Genomic DNA, 14,208 nt, shown 5'->3' with positions numbered 1-14,208 from the left:
TCGGACCACATGGGGGCACTAATATTATACCAGCCCCGTACCACCAATATATACACCAATAACTTGGGGGGGCGTTCACTGCTATCCACCCATGGTTATGTATCATTTATTTGACATTATTTAAATTAAATTGGAATAAATGGAAGAATAAAGTGGAACTAATAAAATAAGAACCAATGATATAACCAGTGAAGCTAAAAAAAATGAATGAAGCTTCTCCACACCTGCTAATTGCTACATTAACTATATTTCCCTTTATTGCATTCAGTAAACACCATTTTTTAAAATTGATTCATTAACTTTTTATTTAGTAAACACTCACTGCACCAACCCAACCGGACTGCATCGGGTCATCTGTCTGCTACACCTGTAGACTACGAGAGTCCCCTTTTGGTCTTAATGTGGAGCTCCGGAGCCACACTCAAGTCTCCAGACACGCATTTGCAAATTGCCACACGCATTTGCGAGTCGTCCACGGCGAGACTGTAGCAACACCCAAAGGCAGGGGACGCTGAATGTTGGCATTTTGTGCTCTCAGCCTGTCAGGCGAATATGTGGAAATTTATAAAAAAGCAGCTCGCATACTTGCTTAGAATTGTCAAAGTTTTTTTTATTTATTTATTTTTTGCGGTGCAAAAGCTTACAGCACCTGGTATTCCCAGGCGGTCTCCCATCCAAGTACTAACCAGGCCCGACCCTGCTTAGCTTCCGAGATCGGACGAGATCGGGCGTTCTCAGGGTAGTATGGCCGTAAGCGAGAATTCCTTTCAAAATTTTGCATTTTATTCATGTTGTCTTTATTGTGGCAAATACTTCAATCCAAAAACACGTAACAAGAATCTGAAACTATAACCACAGTCACAAATGTGTCACAACAATCTACAATGCATGATTGAAGTCACAGATATATGACAAATATCAGCAAATGTGTACAATGATTTGTTGGCACATACACGTGGTTAAATGCGGACAAAAATCCGTGGATGGGCGACCTGTAAAAACTGGACCTTTTCTTACAGGTGACGTTTGCTACAGTCCTGCCGCGGACGACTCGCAAATGCGTGTGCTGATTTGCAAATGCGTGTCAGGAGACTTGTGTGTGGCTCCGTAGCTACACATTCGGACCACATGGGGGCACTAATATTATACCAGCCCCGTACCACCAATATATACACCAATAACTTGGGGGGGCGTTCACTGCTATCCACCCATGGTCATGTACCATTTATTTGACATTATTTAAATTAAATTGGAATAAATGGAAGAATAAAGTGGAACTAATAAAATAAGAACCAATGATATAACCAGTGAAGCTAAAAAAAATGAATGAAGCTTCTCCACACCTGCTAATTGCTACATTAACTATATTTCCCTTTATTGCATTCAGTAAACACCATTTTTTAAAATTGATTCATTAACTTTTTATTTAGTAAACACTCACTGCACCAACCCAACCGGACTGCATCGGGTCATCTGTCTGCTACACCTGTAGACTACGAGAGTCCCCTTTTGGTCTTAATGTGGAGCTCCGGAGCCACACTCAAGTCTCCAGACACGCATTTGCAAATTGCCACACGCATTTGCGAGTCGTCCACGGCGAGACTGTAGCAACACCCAAAGGCAGGGGACGCTGAATGTTGGCATTTTGTGCTCTCAGCCTGCCAGGCGAATATGTGGGAATTTATAAAAAAGCAGCTCGCATACTTGCTTACATTTGTCAAAAGTTTTTTTTATTTTTGCGGTGCAAAAGCTTACAGCACCTGGTATTCCCAGGCGGTCTCCCATCCAAGTACTAACCAGGCCCGACCCTGCTTAGCTTCCGAGATCGGACGAGATCGGGCGTTCTCAGGGTAGTATGGCCGTAAGCGAGAATTCCTTTCAAAATTTTGCATTTTATACATTTTGTCTTTATTGTGGCAAATACTTCAATCCAAAAATACGTAACAAGAATCTGAAACTATAACCACAGTCACAAATGTGTCACAACAATCTACAATGCATGATTGAAGTCACAGATATATGACAAATATCAGCAAATGTGTACAATGATTTGTTGGCACATACACGTGGTTAAATGCGGACAAAAATCCGTGGATGGGCGACCTGTAAAAACTGGACCTTTTCTTACAGGTGACGTTTGCTACAGTCCTGCCGCGGACGACTCGCAAATGCGTGTGCTGATTTGCAAATGCGTGTCAGGAGACTTGTGTGTGGCTCCGTAGCTACACATTCGGACCACATGGGGGCACTAATATTATACCAGCCCCGTACCACCAATATATACACCAATAACTTGGGGGGGCGTTCACTGCTATCCACCCATGGTCATGTACCATTTATTTGACATTATTTAAATTAAATTGGAATAAATGGAAGAATAAAGTGGAACTAATAAAATAAGAACCAATGATATAACCAGTGAAGCTAAAAAAAATGAATGAAGCTTCTCCACACCTGCTAATTGCCACATTAACTATACTTCCCTTTATTGCATTCAGTAAACACCATTTTTTAAAATTGATTCATTAACTTTTTATTTAGTAAACACTCACTGCACCAACCCAACCGGACTGCATCGGGTCATCTGTCTGCTACACCTGTAGACTACGAGAGTCCCCTTTTGGTCTTAATGTGGAGCTCCGGAGCCACACTCAAGTCTCCAGACACGCATTTGCAAATTGCCACACGCATTTGCGAGTCGTCCACGGCGAGACTGTAGCAACACCCAAAGGCAGGGGACGCTGAATGTTGGCATTTTGTGCTCTCAGCCTGCCAGGCGAATATGTGGGAATTTATAAAAAAGCAGCTCGCATACTTGCTTACATTTGTCAAAAGTTTTTTTTATTTTTGCGGTGCAAAAGCTTACAGCACCTGGTATTCCCAGGCGGTCTCCCATCCAAGTACTAACCAGGCCCGACCCTGCTTAGCTTCCGAGATCGGACGAGATCGGGCGTTCTCAGGGTAGTATGGCCGTAAGCGAGAATTCCTTTCAAAATTTTGCATTTTATACATGTTGTCTTTATTGTGGCAAATACTTCAATCCAAAAATACGTAACAAGAATCTGAAACTATAACCACAGTCACAAATGTGTCACAACAATCTACAATGCATGATTGAAGTCACAGATATATGACAAATATCAGCAAATGTGTACAATGATTTGTTGGCACATACACATGGTTAAATGCGGACAAAAATCCGTGGATGGGCGACCTGTAAAAACTGGACCTTTTCTTACAGGTGACGTTTGCTACAGTCCTGCCGCGGACGACTCGCAAATGCGTGTGCTGATTTGCAAATGCGTGTCAGGAGACTTGTGTGTGGCTCCGTAGCTACACATTCGGACCACATGGGGGCACTAATATTATACCAGCCCCGTACCACCAAAATATACACCAATAACTTGGGGGGGCGTTCACTGCTATCCACCCATGGTCATGTACCATTTATTTGACATTATTTAAATTAAATTGGAATAAATGGAAGAATAAAGTGGAACTAATAAAATAAGAACCAATGATATATAACCAGTGAAGCTAAAAAAAATGAATGAAGCTTCTCCACACCTGCTAATTGCCACATTAACTATACTTCCCTTTATTGCATTCAGTAAACACCATTTTTTAAAATTGATTCATTAACTTTTTATTTAGTAAACACTCACTGCACCAACCCAACCGGACTGCATCGGGTCATATGTCTGCTACACCTGTAGACTACGAGAGTCCCCTTTTGGTCTTAATGTGGAGCTCCGGAGCCACACTCAAGTCTCCAGACACGCATTTGCAAATTGCCACACGCATTTGCGAGTCGTCCACGGCGAGACTGTAGCAACACCCAAAGGCAGGGGACGCTGAATGTTGGCATTTTGTGCTCTCAGCCTGTCAGGCGAATATGTGGGAATTTATAAAAAAGCAGCTCGCATACTTGCTTACATTTGTCAAAAGTTTTTTTTATTTTTGCGGTGCAAAAGCTTACAGCACCTGGTATTCCCAGGCGGTCTCCCATCCAAGTACTAACCAGGCCCGACCCTGCTTAGCTTCCGAGATCGGACGAGATCGGGCGTTCTCAGGGTAGTATGGCCGTAAGCGAGAATTCCTTTTAAAATTTTGCATTTTATACATGTTGTCTTTATTGTGGCAAATACTTCAATCCAAAAATACGTAACAAGAATCTGAAACTATAACCACAGTCACAAATGTGTCACAACAATCTACAATGCATGATTGAAGTCACAGATATATGACAAATATCAGCAAATGTGTACAATGATTTGTTGGCACATACACATGGTTAAATGCGGACAAAAATCCGTAGATGGGCGACCTGTAAAAACGGGACCTTTTCTTACAGGTGACGTTTGCTACAGTCCTGCCGCGGACGACTCGCAAATGCGTGTGCTGATTTGCACATGCGTGTCAGGAGACTTGTGTGTGGCTCCGTAGCTACACATTCGGACCACATGGGGGCACTAATATTATACCAGCCCCGTACCACCAATATATACACCAATAACTTGGGGGGGCGTTCACTGCTATCCACCCATGGTCATGTACCATTTATTTGACATTATTTAAATTAAATTGGAATAAATGGAAGAATAAAGTGGAACTAATAAAATAAGAACCAATGATATAACCAGTGAAGCTAAAAAAAATGAATGAAGCTTATCCACACCTGCTAATTGCCACATTAACTATACTTCCCTTTATTGCATTCAGTAAACACCATTTTTTAAAATTGATTCATTAACTTTTTATTTAGTAAACACTCACTGCACCAACCCAACCGGACTGCATCGGGTCATCTGTCTGCTACACCTGTAGACTACGAGAGTCCCCTTTTGGTCTTAATGTGGAGCTCCGGAGCCACACTCAAGTCTCCAGACACGCATTTGCAAATTGCCACACGCATTTGCGAGTCGTCCACGGCGAGACTGTAGCAACACCCAAAGGCAGGGGACGCTGAATGTTGGCATTTTGTGCTCTCAGCCTGCCAGGCGAATATGTGGGAATTTATAAAAAAGCAGCTCGCATACTTGCTTACATTTGTCAAAAGTTTTTTTTATTTTTGCGGTGCAAAAGCTTACAGCACCTGGTATTCCCAGGCGGTCTCCCATCCAAGTACTAACCAGGCCCGACCCTGCTTAGCTTCCGAGATCGGACGAGATCGGGCGTTCTCAGGGTAGTATGGCCGTAAGCGAGAATTCCTTTCAAAATTTTGCATTTTATACATTTTGTCTTTATTGTTGGCAAATACTTCAATCCAAAAATACGTAACAAGAATCTGAAACTATAACCACAGTCACAAATGTGTCACAACAATCTACAATGCATGATTGAAGTCACAGATATATGACAAATATCAGCAAATGTGTACAATGATTTGTTGGCACATACACGTGGTTAAATGCGGACAAAAATCCGTGGATGGGCGACCTGTAAAAACTGGACCTTTTCTTACAGGTGACGTTTGCTACAGTCCTGCCGCGGACGACTCGCAAATGCGTGTGCTGATTTGCAAATGCGTGTCAGGAGACTTGTGTGTGGCTCCGTAGCTACACATTCGGACCACATGGGGGCACTAATATTATACCAGCCCCGTACCACCAATATATACACCAATAACTTGGGGGGGCGTTCACTGCTATCCACCCATGGTCATGTACCATTTATTTGACATTATTTAAATTAAATTGGAATAAATGGAAGAATAAAGTGGAACTAATAAAATAAGAACCAATGATATAACCAGTGAAGCTAAAAAAAATGAATGAAGCTTCTCCACACCTGCTAATTGCCACATTAACTATACTTCCCTTTATTGCATTCAGTAAACACCATTTTTTAAAATTGATTCATTAACTTTTTATTTAGTAAACACTCACTGCACCAACCCAACCGGACTGCATCGGGTCATCTGTCTGCTACACCTGTAGACTACGAGAGTCCCCTTTTGGTCTTAATGTGGAGCTCCGGAGCCACACTCAAGTCTCCAGACACGCATTTGCAAATTGCCACACGCATTTGCGAGTCGTCCACGGCGAGACTGTAGCAACACCCAAAGGCAGGGGACGCTGAATGTTGGCATTTTGTGCTCTCAGCCTGCCAGGCGAATATGTGGGAATTTATAAAAAAGCAGCTCGCATACTTGCTTACATTTGTCAAAAGTTTTTTTTATTTTTGCGGTGCAAAAGCTTACAGCACCTGGTATTCCCAGGCGGTCTCCCATCCAAGTACTAACCAGGCCCGACCCTGCTTAGCTTCCGAGATCGGACGAGATCGGGCGTTCTCAGGGTAGTATGGCCGTAAGCGAGAATTCCTTTCAAAATTTTGCATTTTATACATTTTGTCTTTATTGTTGGCAAATACTTCAATCCAAAAATACGTAACAAGAATCTGAAACTATAACCACAGTCACAAATGTGTCACAACAATCTACAATGCATGATTGAAGTCACAGATATATGACAAATATCAGCAAATGTGTACAATGATTTGTTGGCACATACACGTGGTTAAATGCGGACAAAAATCCGTGGATGGGCGACCTGTAAAAACTGGACCTTTTCTTACAGGTGACGTTTGCTACAGTCCTGCCGCGGACGACTCGCAAATGCGTGTGCTGATTTGCAAATGCGTGTCAGGAGACTTGTGTGTGGCTCCGTAGCTACACATTCGGACCACATGGGGGCACTAATATTATACCAGCCCCGTACCACCAATATATACACCAATAACTTGGGGGGGCGTTCACTGCTATCCACCCATGGTCATGTACCATTTATTTGACATTATTTAAATTAAATTGGAATAAATGGAAGAATAAAGTGGAACTAATAAAATAAGAACCAATGATATAACCAGTGAAGCTAAAAAAAAATGAATGAAGCTTCTCCACACCTGCTAATTGCCACATTAACTATACTTCCCTTTATTGCATTCAGTAAACACCATTTTTTAAAATTGATTCATTAACTTTTTATTTAGTAAACACTCACTGCACCAACCCAACCGGACTGCATCGGGTCATCTGTCTGCTACACCTGTAGACTACGAGAGTCCCCTTTTGGTCTTAATGTGGAGCTCCGGAGCCACACTCAAGTCTCCAGACACGCATTTGCAAATTGCCACACGCATTTGCGAGTCGTCCACGGCGAGACTGTAGCAACACCCAAAGGCAGGGGACGCTGAATGTTGGCATTTTGTGCTCTCAGCCTGCCAGGCGAATATGTGGGAATTTATAAAAAAGCAGCTCGCATACTTGCTTACATTTGTCAAAAGTTTTTTTTATTTTTGCGGTGCAAAAGCTTACAGCACCTGGTATTCCCAGGCGGTCTCCCATCCAAGTACTAACCAGGCCCGACCCTGCTTAGCTTCCGAGATCGGACGAGATCGGGCGTTCTCAGGGTAGTATGGCCGTAAGCGAGAATTCCTTTCAAAATTTTGCATTTTATACATTTTGTCTTTATTGTTGGCAAATACTTCAATCCAAAAATACGTAACAAGAATCTGAAACTATAACCACAGTCACAAATGTGTCACAACAATCTACAATGCATGATTGAAGTCACAGATATATGACAAATATCAGCAAATGTGTACAATGATTTGTTGGCACATACACGTGGTTAAATGCGGACAAAAATCCGTGGATGGGCGACCTGTAAAAACTGGACCTTTTCTTACAGGTGACGTTTGCTACAGTCCTGCCGCGGACGACTCGCAAATGCGTGTGCTGATTTGCAAATGCGTGTCAGGAGACTTGTGTGTGGCTCCGTAGCTACACATTCGGACCACATGGGGGCACTAATATTATACCAGCCCCGTACCACCAATATATACACCAATAACTTGGGGGGGCGTTCACTGCTATCCACCCATGGTCATGTACCATTTATTTGACATTATTTAAATTAAATTGGAATAAATGGAAGAATAAAGTGGAACTAATAAAATAAGAACCAATGATATAACCAGTGAAGCTAAAAAAAATGAATGAAGCTTCTCCACACCTGCTAATTGCCACATTAACTATACTTCCCTTTATTGCATTCAGTAAACACCATTTTTTAAAATTGATTCATTAACTTTTTATTTAGTAAACACTCACTGCACCAACCCAACCGGAATGCATCGGGTCATCTGTCTGCTACACCTGTAGACTACGAGAGTCCCCTTTTGGTCTTAATGTGGAGCTCCGGAGCCACACTCAAGTCTCCAGACACGCATTTGCAAATTGCCACACGCATTTGCGAGTCGTCCACGGCGAGACTGTAGCAACACCCAAAGGCAGGGGACGCTGAATGTTGGCATTTTGTGCTCTCAGCCTGCCAGGCGAATATGTGGGAATTTATAAAAAAGCAGCTCGCATACTTGCTTACATTTGTCAAAAGTTTTTTTTATTTTTGCGGTGCAAAAGCTTACAGCACCTGGTATTCCCAGGCGGTCTCCCATCCAAGTACTAACCAGGCCCGACCCTGCTTAGCTTCCGAGATCGGACGAGATCGGGCGTTCTCAGGGTAGTATGGCCGTAAGCGAGAATTCCTTTCAAAATTTTGCATTTTATACATTTTGTCTTTATTGTTGGCAAATACTTCAATCCAAAAATACGTAACAAGAATCTGAAACTATAACCACAGTCACAAATGTGTCACAACAATCTACAATGCATGATTGAAGTCACAGATATATGACAAATATCAGCAAATGTGTACAATGATTTGTTGGCACATACACGTGGTTAAATGCGGACAAAAATCCGTGGATGGGCGACCTGTAAAAACTGGACCTTTTCTTACAGGTGACGTTTGCTACAGTCCTGCCGCGGACGACTCGCAAATGCGTGTGCTGATTTGCAAATGCGTGTCAGGAGACTTGTGTGTGGCTCCGTAGCTACACATTCGGACCACATGGGGGCACTAATATTATACCAGCCCCGTACCACCAATATATACACCAATAACTTGGGGGGGCGTTCACTGCTATCCACCCATGGTCATGTACCATTTATTTGACATTATTTAAATTAAATTGGAATAAATGGAAGAATAAAGTGGAACTAATAAAATAAGAACCAATGATATAACCAGTGAAGCTAAAAAAAATGAATGAAGCTTCTCCACACCTGCTAATTGCCACATTAACTATACTTCCCTTTATTGCATTCAGTAAACACCATTTTTTAAAATTGATTCATTAACTTTTTATTTAGTAAACACTCACTGCACCAACCCAACCGGACTGCATCGGGTCATCTGTCTGCTACACCTGTAGACTACGAGAGTCCCCTTTTGGTCTTAATGTGGAGCTCCGGAGCCACACTCAAGTCTCCAGACACGCATTTGCAAATTGCCACACGCATTTGCGAGTCGTCCACGGCGAGACTGTAGCAACACCCAAAGGCAGGGGACGCTGAATGTTGGCATTTTGTGCTCTCAGCCTGCCAGGCGAATATGTGGGAATTTATAAAAAAGCAGCTCGCATACTTGCTTACATTTGTCAAAAGTTTTTTTTATTTTTGCGGTGCAAAAGCTTACAGCACCTGGTATTCCCAGGCGGTCTCCCATCCAAGTACTAACCAGGCCCGACCCTGCTTAGCTTCCGAGATCGGACGAGATCGGGCGTTCTCAGGGTAGTATGGCCGTAAGCGAGAATTCCTTTCAAAATTTTGCATTTTATACATTTTGTCTTTATTGTTGGCAAATACTTCAATCCAAAAATACGTAACAAGAATCTGAAACTATAACCACAGTCACAAATGTGTCACAACAATCTACAATGCATGATTGAAGTCACAGATATATGACAAATATCAGCAAATGTGTACAATGATTTGTTGGCACATACACGTGGTTAAATGCGGACAAAAATCCGTGGATGGGCGACCTGTAAAAACTGGACCTTTTCTTACAGGTGACGTTTGCTACAGTCCTGCCGCGGACGACTCGCAAATGCGTGTGCTGATTTGCAAATGCGTGTCAGGAGACTTGTGTGTGGCTCCGTAGCTACACATTCGGACCACATGGGGGCACTAATATTATACCAGCCCCGTACCACCAATATATACACCAATAACTTGGGGGGGCGTTCACTGCTATCCACCCATGGTCATGTACCATTTATTTGACATTATTTAAATTAAATTGGAATAAATGGAAGAATAAAGTGGAACTAATAAAATAAGAACCAATGATATAACCAGTGAAGCTAAAAAAAATGAATGAAGCTTCTCCACACCTGCTAATTGCCACATTAACTATACTTCCCTTTATTGCATTCAGTAAACACCATTTTTTAAAATTGATTCATTAACTTTTTATTTAGTAAACACTCACTGCACCAACCCAACCGGAATGCATCGGGTCATCTGTCTGCTACACCTGTAGACTACGAGAGTCCCCTTTTGGTCTTAATGTGGAGCTCCGGAGCCACACTCAAGTCTCCAGACACGCATTTGCAAATTGCCACACGCATTTGCGAGTCGTCCACGGCGAGACTGTAGCAACACCCAAAGGCAGGGGACGCTGAATGTTGGCATTTTGTGCTCTCAGCCTGCCAGGCGAATATGTGGGAATTTATAAAAAAGCAGCTCGCATACTTGCTTACATTTGTCAAAAGTTTTTTTTATTTTTGCGGTGCAAAAGCTTACAGCACCTGGTATTCCCAGGCGGTCTCCCATCCAAGTACTAACCAGGCCCGACCCTGCTTAGCTTCCGAGATCGGACGAGATCGGGCGTTCTCAGGGTAGTATGGCCGTAAGCGAGAATTCCTTTCAAAATTTTGCATTTTATACATTTTGTCTTTATTGTTGGCAAATACTTCAATCCAAAAATACGTAACAAGAATCTGAAACTATAACCACAGTCACAAATGTGTCACAACAATCTACAATGCATGATTGAAGTCACAGATATATGACAAATATCAGCAAATGTGTACAATGATTTGTTGGCACATACACGTGGTTAAATGCGGACAAAAATCCGTGGATGGGCGACCTGTAAAAACTGGACCTTTTCTTACAGGTGACGTTTGCTACAGTCCTGCCGCGGACGACTCGCAAATGCGTGTGCTGATTTGCAAATGCGTGTCAGGAGACTTGTGTGTGGCTCCGTAGCTACACATTCGGACCACATGGGGGCACTAATATTATACCAGCCCCGTACCACCAATATATACACCAATAACTTGGGGGGGCGTTCACTGCTATCCACCCATGGTCATGTACCATTTATTTGACATTATTTAAATTAAATTGGAATAAATGGAAGAATAAAGTGGAACTAATAAAATAAGAACCAATGATATAACCAGTGAAGCTAAAAAAAATGAATGAAGCTTCTCCACACCTGCTAATTGCCACATTAACTATACTTCCCTTTATTGCATTCAGTAAACACCATTTTTTAAAATTGATTCATTAACTTTTTATTTAGTAAACACTCACTGCACCAACCCAACCGGACTGCATCGGGTCATCTGTCTGCTACACCTGTAGACTACGAGAGTCCCCTTTTGGTCTTAATGTGGAGCTCCGGAGCCACACTCAAGTCTCCAGACACGCATTTGCAAATTGCCACACGCATTTGCGAGTCGTCCACGGCGAGACTGTAGCAACACCCAAAGGCAGGGGACGCTGAATGTTGGCATTTTGTGCTCTCAGCCTGCCAGGCGAATATGTGGGAATTTATAAAAAAGCAGCTCGCATACTTGCTTACATTTGTCAAAAGTTTTTTTTATTTTTGCGGTGCAAAAGCTTACAGCACCTGGTATTCCCAGGCGGTCTCCCATCCAAGTACTAACCAGGCCCGACCCTGCTTAGCTTCCGAGATCGGACGAGATCGGGCGTTCTCAGGGTAGTATGGCCGTAAGCGAGAATTCCGTTTAAAATTTTGCATTTTATACATGTTGTCTTTATTGTGGCAAATACTTCAATCCAAAAATACGTAACAAGAATCTGAAACTATAACCACAGTCACAAATGTGTCACAACAATCTACAATGCATGATTGAAGTCACAGATATATGACAAATATCAGCAAATGTGTACAATGATTTGTTGGCACATACACATGGTTAAATGCGGACAAAAATCCGTAGATGGGCGACCTGTAAAAACGGGACCTTTTCTTACAGGTGACGTTTGCTACAGTCCTGCCGCGGACGACTCGCAAATGCGTGTGCTGATTTGCAAATGCGTGTCAGGAGACTTGTGTGTGGCTCCGTAGCTACACATTCGGACCACATGGGGGCACTAATATTATACCAGCCCCGTACCACCAATATATACACCAATAACTTGGGGGGGCGTTCACTGCTATCCACCCATGGTCATGTACCATTTATTTGACATTATTTAAATTAAATTGGAATAAATGGAAGAATAAAGTGGAACTAATAAAATAAGAACCAATGATATAACCAGTGAAGCTAAAAAAAATGAATGAAGCTTCTCCACACCTGCTAATTGCCACATTAACTATACTTCCCTTTATTGCATTCAGTAAACACCATTTTTTAAAATTGATTCATTAACTTTTTATTTAGTAAACACTCACTGCACCAACCCAACCGGAATGCATCGGGTCATCTGTCTGCTACACCTGTAGACTACGAGAGTCCCCTTTTGGTCTTAATGTGGAGCTCCGGAGCCACACTCAAGTCTCCAGACACGCATTTGCAAATTGCCACACGCATTTGCGAGTCGTCCACGGCGAGACTGTAGCAACACCCAAAGGCAGGGGACGCTGAATGTTGGCATTTTGTGCTCTCAGCCTGTCAGGCGAATATGTGGAAATTTATAAAAAAGCAGCTCGCATACTTGCTTACATTTGTCAAAAGTTTTTTTTATTTTTGCGGTGCAAAAGCTTACAGCACCTGGTATTCCCAGGCGGTCTCCCATCCAAGTACTAACCAGGCCCGACCCTGCATAGCTTCCGAGATCGGACGAGATCGGGCGTTCTCAGGGTAGTATGGCCGTAAGCGAGAATTCCTTTCAAAATTTTGCATTTTATACATGTTGTCTTTATTGTGGCAAATACTTCAATCCAAAAATACGTAACAAGAATCTGAAACTATAACCACAGTCACAAATGTGTCACAACAATCTACAATGCATGATTGAAGTCACAGATATATGACAAATATCAGCAAATGTGTACAATGATTTGTTGGCACATACACATGGTTAAATGCGGACAAAAATCCGTGGATGGGCGACCTGTAAAAACTGGACCTTTTCTTACAGGTGACGTTTGCTACAGTCCTGCCGCGGACGACTCGCAAATGCGTGTGCTGATTTGCAAATGCGTGTCAGGAGACTTGTGTGTGGCTCCGTAGCTACACATTCGGACCACATGGGGGCACTAATATTATACCAGCCCCGTACCACCAATATATACACCAATAACTTGGGGGGGCGTTCACTGCTATCCACCCATGGTCATGTACCATTTATTTGACATTATTTAAATTAAATTGGAATAAATGGAAGAATAAAGTGGAACTAATAAAATAAGAACCAATGATATAACCAGTGAAGCTAAAAAAAATGAATGAAGCTTCTCCACATCTGCTAATTGCCACATTAACTATACTTCCCTTTATTGCATTCAGTAAACACCATTTTTTAAAATTGATTCATTAACTTTTTATTTAGTAAACACTCACTGCACCAACCCAACCGGACTGCATCGGGTCATCTGTCTGCTACACCTGTAGACTACGAGAGTCCCCTTTTGGTCTTAATGTGGAGCTCCGGAGCCACACTCAAGTCTCCAGACACGCATTTGCAAATTGCCACACGCATTTGCGAGTCGTCCACGGCGAGACTGTAGCAACACCCAAAGGCAGGGGACGCTGAATGTTGGCATTTTGTGCTCTCAGCCTGCCAGGCGAATATGTGGGAATTTATAAAAAAGCAGCTCGCATACTTGCTTACATTTGTCAAAAGTTTTTTTTATTTTTGCGGTGCAAAAGCTTACAGCACCTGGTATTCCCAGGCGGTCTCCCATCCAAGTACTAACCAGGCCCGACCCTGCTTAGCTTCCGAGATCGGACGAGATCGGGCGTTCTCAGGGTAGTATGGCCGTAAGCGAGAATTCCTTTCAAAATTTTGCATTTTATACATTTTGTCTTTATTGTTGGCAAATACTTCAATCCAAAAATACGTAACAAGAATCTGAAACTATAACCACAGTCACAAAT

The 14,208-nt window shown here is 42.5% G+C and overlaps 13 non-coding genes across 13 annotated transcripts; all 13 read right to left on the bottom strand.

The window, feature by feature from the left end:
* Positions 1 to 637: 637 nt before the first annotated feature.
* On the bottom strand, positions 638 to 756 carry LOC148315191 (5S ribosomal RNA). The gene has a single exon (XR_015840887.1). It is a non-coding gene; the product is annotated as a 5S ribosomal RNA (ribosomal RNA).
* Positions 757 to 1,748: 992 nt separating this feature from the next.
* On the bottom strand, positions 1,749 to 1,867 carry LOC148315190 (5S ribosomal RNA). The gene has a single exon (XR_015840886.1). It is a non-coding gene; the product is annotated as a 5S ribosomal RNA (ribosomal RNA).
* A 992-nt stretch (positions 1,868 to 2,859) lies between these two features.
* LOC148315189 (5S ribosomal RNA) lies at positions 2,860 to 2,978 on the bottom strand. The gene has a single exon (XR_015840885.1). It is a non-coding gene; the product is annotated as a 5S ribosomal RNA (ribosomal RNA).
* Positions 2,979 to 3,972: 994 nt separating this feature from the next.
* LOC148315188 (5S ribosomal RNA) lies at positions 3,973 to 4,091 on the bottom strand. Its single transcript, XR_015840884.1, has one exon. It is a non-coding gene; the product is annotated as a 5S ribosomal RNA (ribosomal RNA).
* Positions 4,092 to 5,083: 992 nt separating this feature from the next.
* LOC148315187 (5S ribosomal RNA) lies at positions 5,084 to 5,202 on the bottom strand. Its single transcript, XR_015840883.1, has one exon. It is a non-coding gene; the product is annotated as a 5S ribosomal RNA (ribosomal RNA).
* Positions 5,203 to 6,195: 993 nt separating this feature from the next.
* On the bottom strand, positions 6,196 to 6,314 carry LOC148315186 (5S ribosomal RNA). Its single transcript, XR_015840881.1, has one exon. It is a non-coding gene; the product is annotated as a 5S ribosomal RNA (ribosomal RNA).
* A 994-nt stretch (positions 6,315 to 7,308) lies between these two features.
* Positions 7,309 to 7,427, bottom strand: LOC148315185 (5S ribosomal RNA). The gene has a single exon (XR_015840880.1). It is a non-coding gene; the product is annotated as a 5S ribosomal RNA (ribosomal RNA).
* Positions 7,428 to 8,420: 993 nt separating this feature from the next.
* On the bottom strand, positions 8,421 to 8,539 carry LOC148315184 (5S ribosomal RNA). The gene has a single exon (XR_015840879.1). It is a non-coding gene; the product is annotated as a 5S ribosomal RNA (ribosomal RNA).
* Positions 8,540 to 9,532: 993 nt separating this feature from the next.
* Positions 9,533 to 9,651, bottom strand: LOC148315183 (5S ribosomal RNA). The gene has a single exon (XR_015840878.1). It is a non-coding gene; the product is annotated as a 5S ribosomal RNA (ribosomal RNA).
* A 993-nt stretch (positions 9,652 to 10,644) lies between these two features.
* Positions 10,645 to 10,763, bottom strand: LOC148315182 (5S ribosomal RNA). Its single transcript, XR_015840877.1, has one exon. It is a non-coding gene; the product is annotated as a 5S ribosomal RNA (ribosomal RNA).
* A 993-nt stretch (positions 10,764 to 11,756) lies between these two features.
* Positions 11,757 to 11,875, bottom strand: LOC148315181 (5S ribosomal RNA). The gene has a single exon (XR_015840876.1). It is a non-coding gene; the product is annotated as a 5S ribosomal RNA (ribosomal RNA).
* Positions 11,876 to 12,867: 992 nt separating this feature from the next.
* LOC148315180 (5S ribosomal RNA) lies at positions 12,868 to 12,986 on the bottom strand. The gene has a single exon (XR_015841167.1). It is a non-coding gene; the product is annotated as a 5S ribosomal RNA (ribosomal RNA).
* A 992-nt stretch (positions 12,987 to 13,978) lies between these two features.
* On the bottom strand, positions 13,979 to 14,097 carry LOC148315179 (5S ribosomal RNA). Its single transcript, XR_015840875.1, has one exon. It is a non-coding gene; the product is annotated as a 5S ribosomal RNA (ribosomal RNA).
* Positions 14,098 to 14,208: the final 111 nt, after the last annotated feature.

This window comes from Idiotropiscis lumnitzeri, unplaced genomic scaffold, assembly GCF_059441095.1.
Source record: "Idiotropiscis lumnitzeri isolate Australia: NSW breed Sydney's pygmy pipehorse unplaced genomic scaffold, RoL_Ilum_1.0 HiC_scaffold_114, whole genome shotgun sequence".
NCBI lineage: Eukaryota > Metazoa > Chordata > Actinopteri > Syngnathiformes > Syngnathidae > Idiotropiscis > Idiotropiscis lumnitzeri.
Note: the sequence above shows the minus strand (reverse complement) of the source record. Positions and strands in the feature narration are given on the sequence as shown.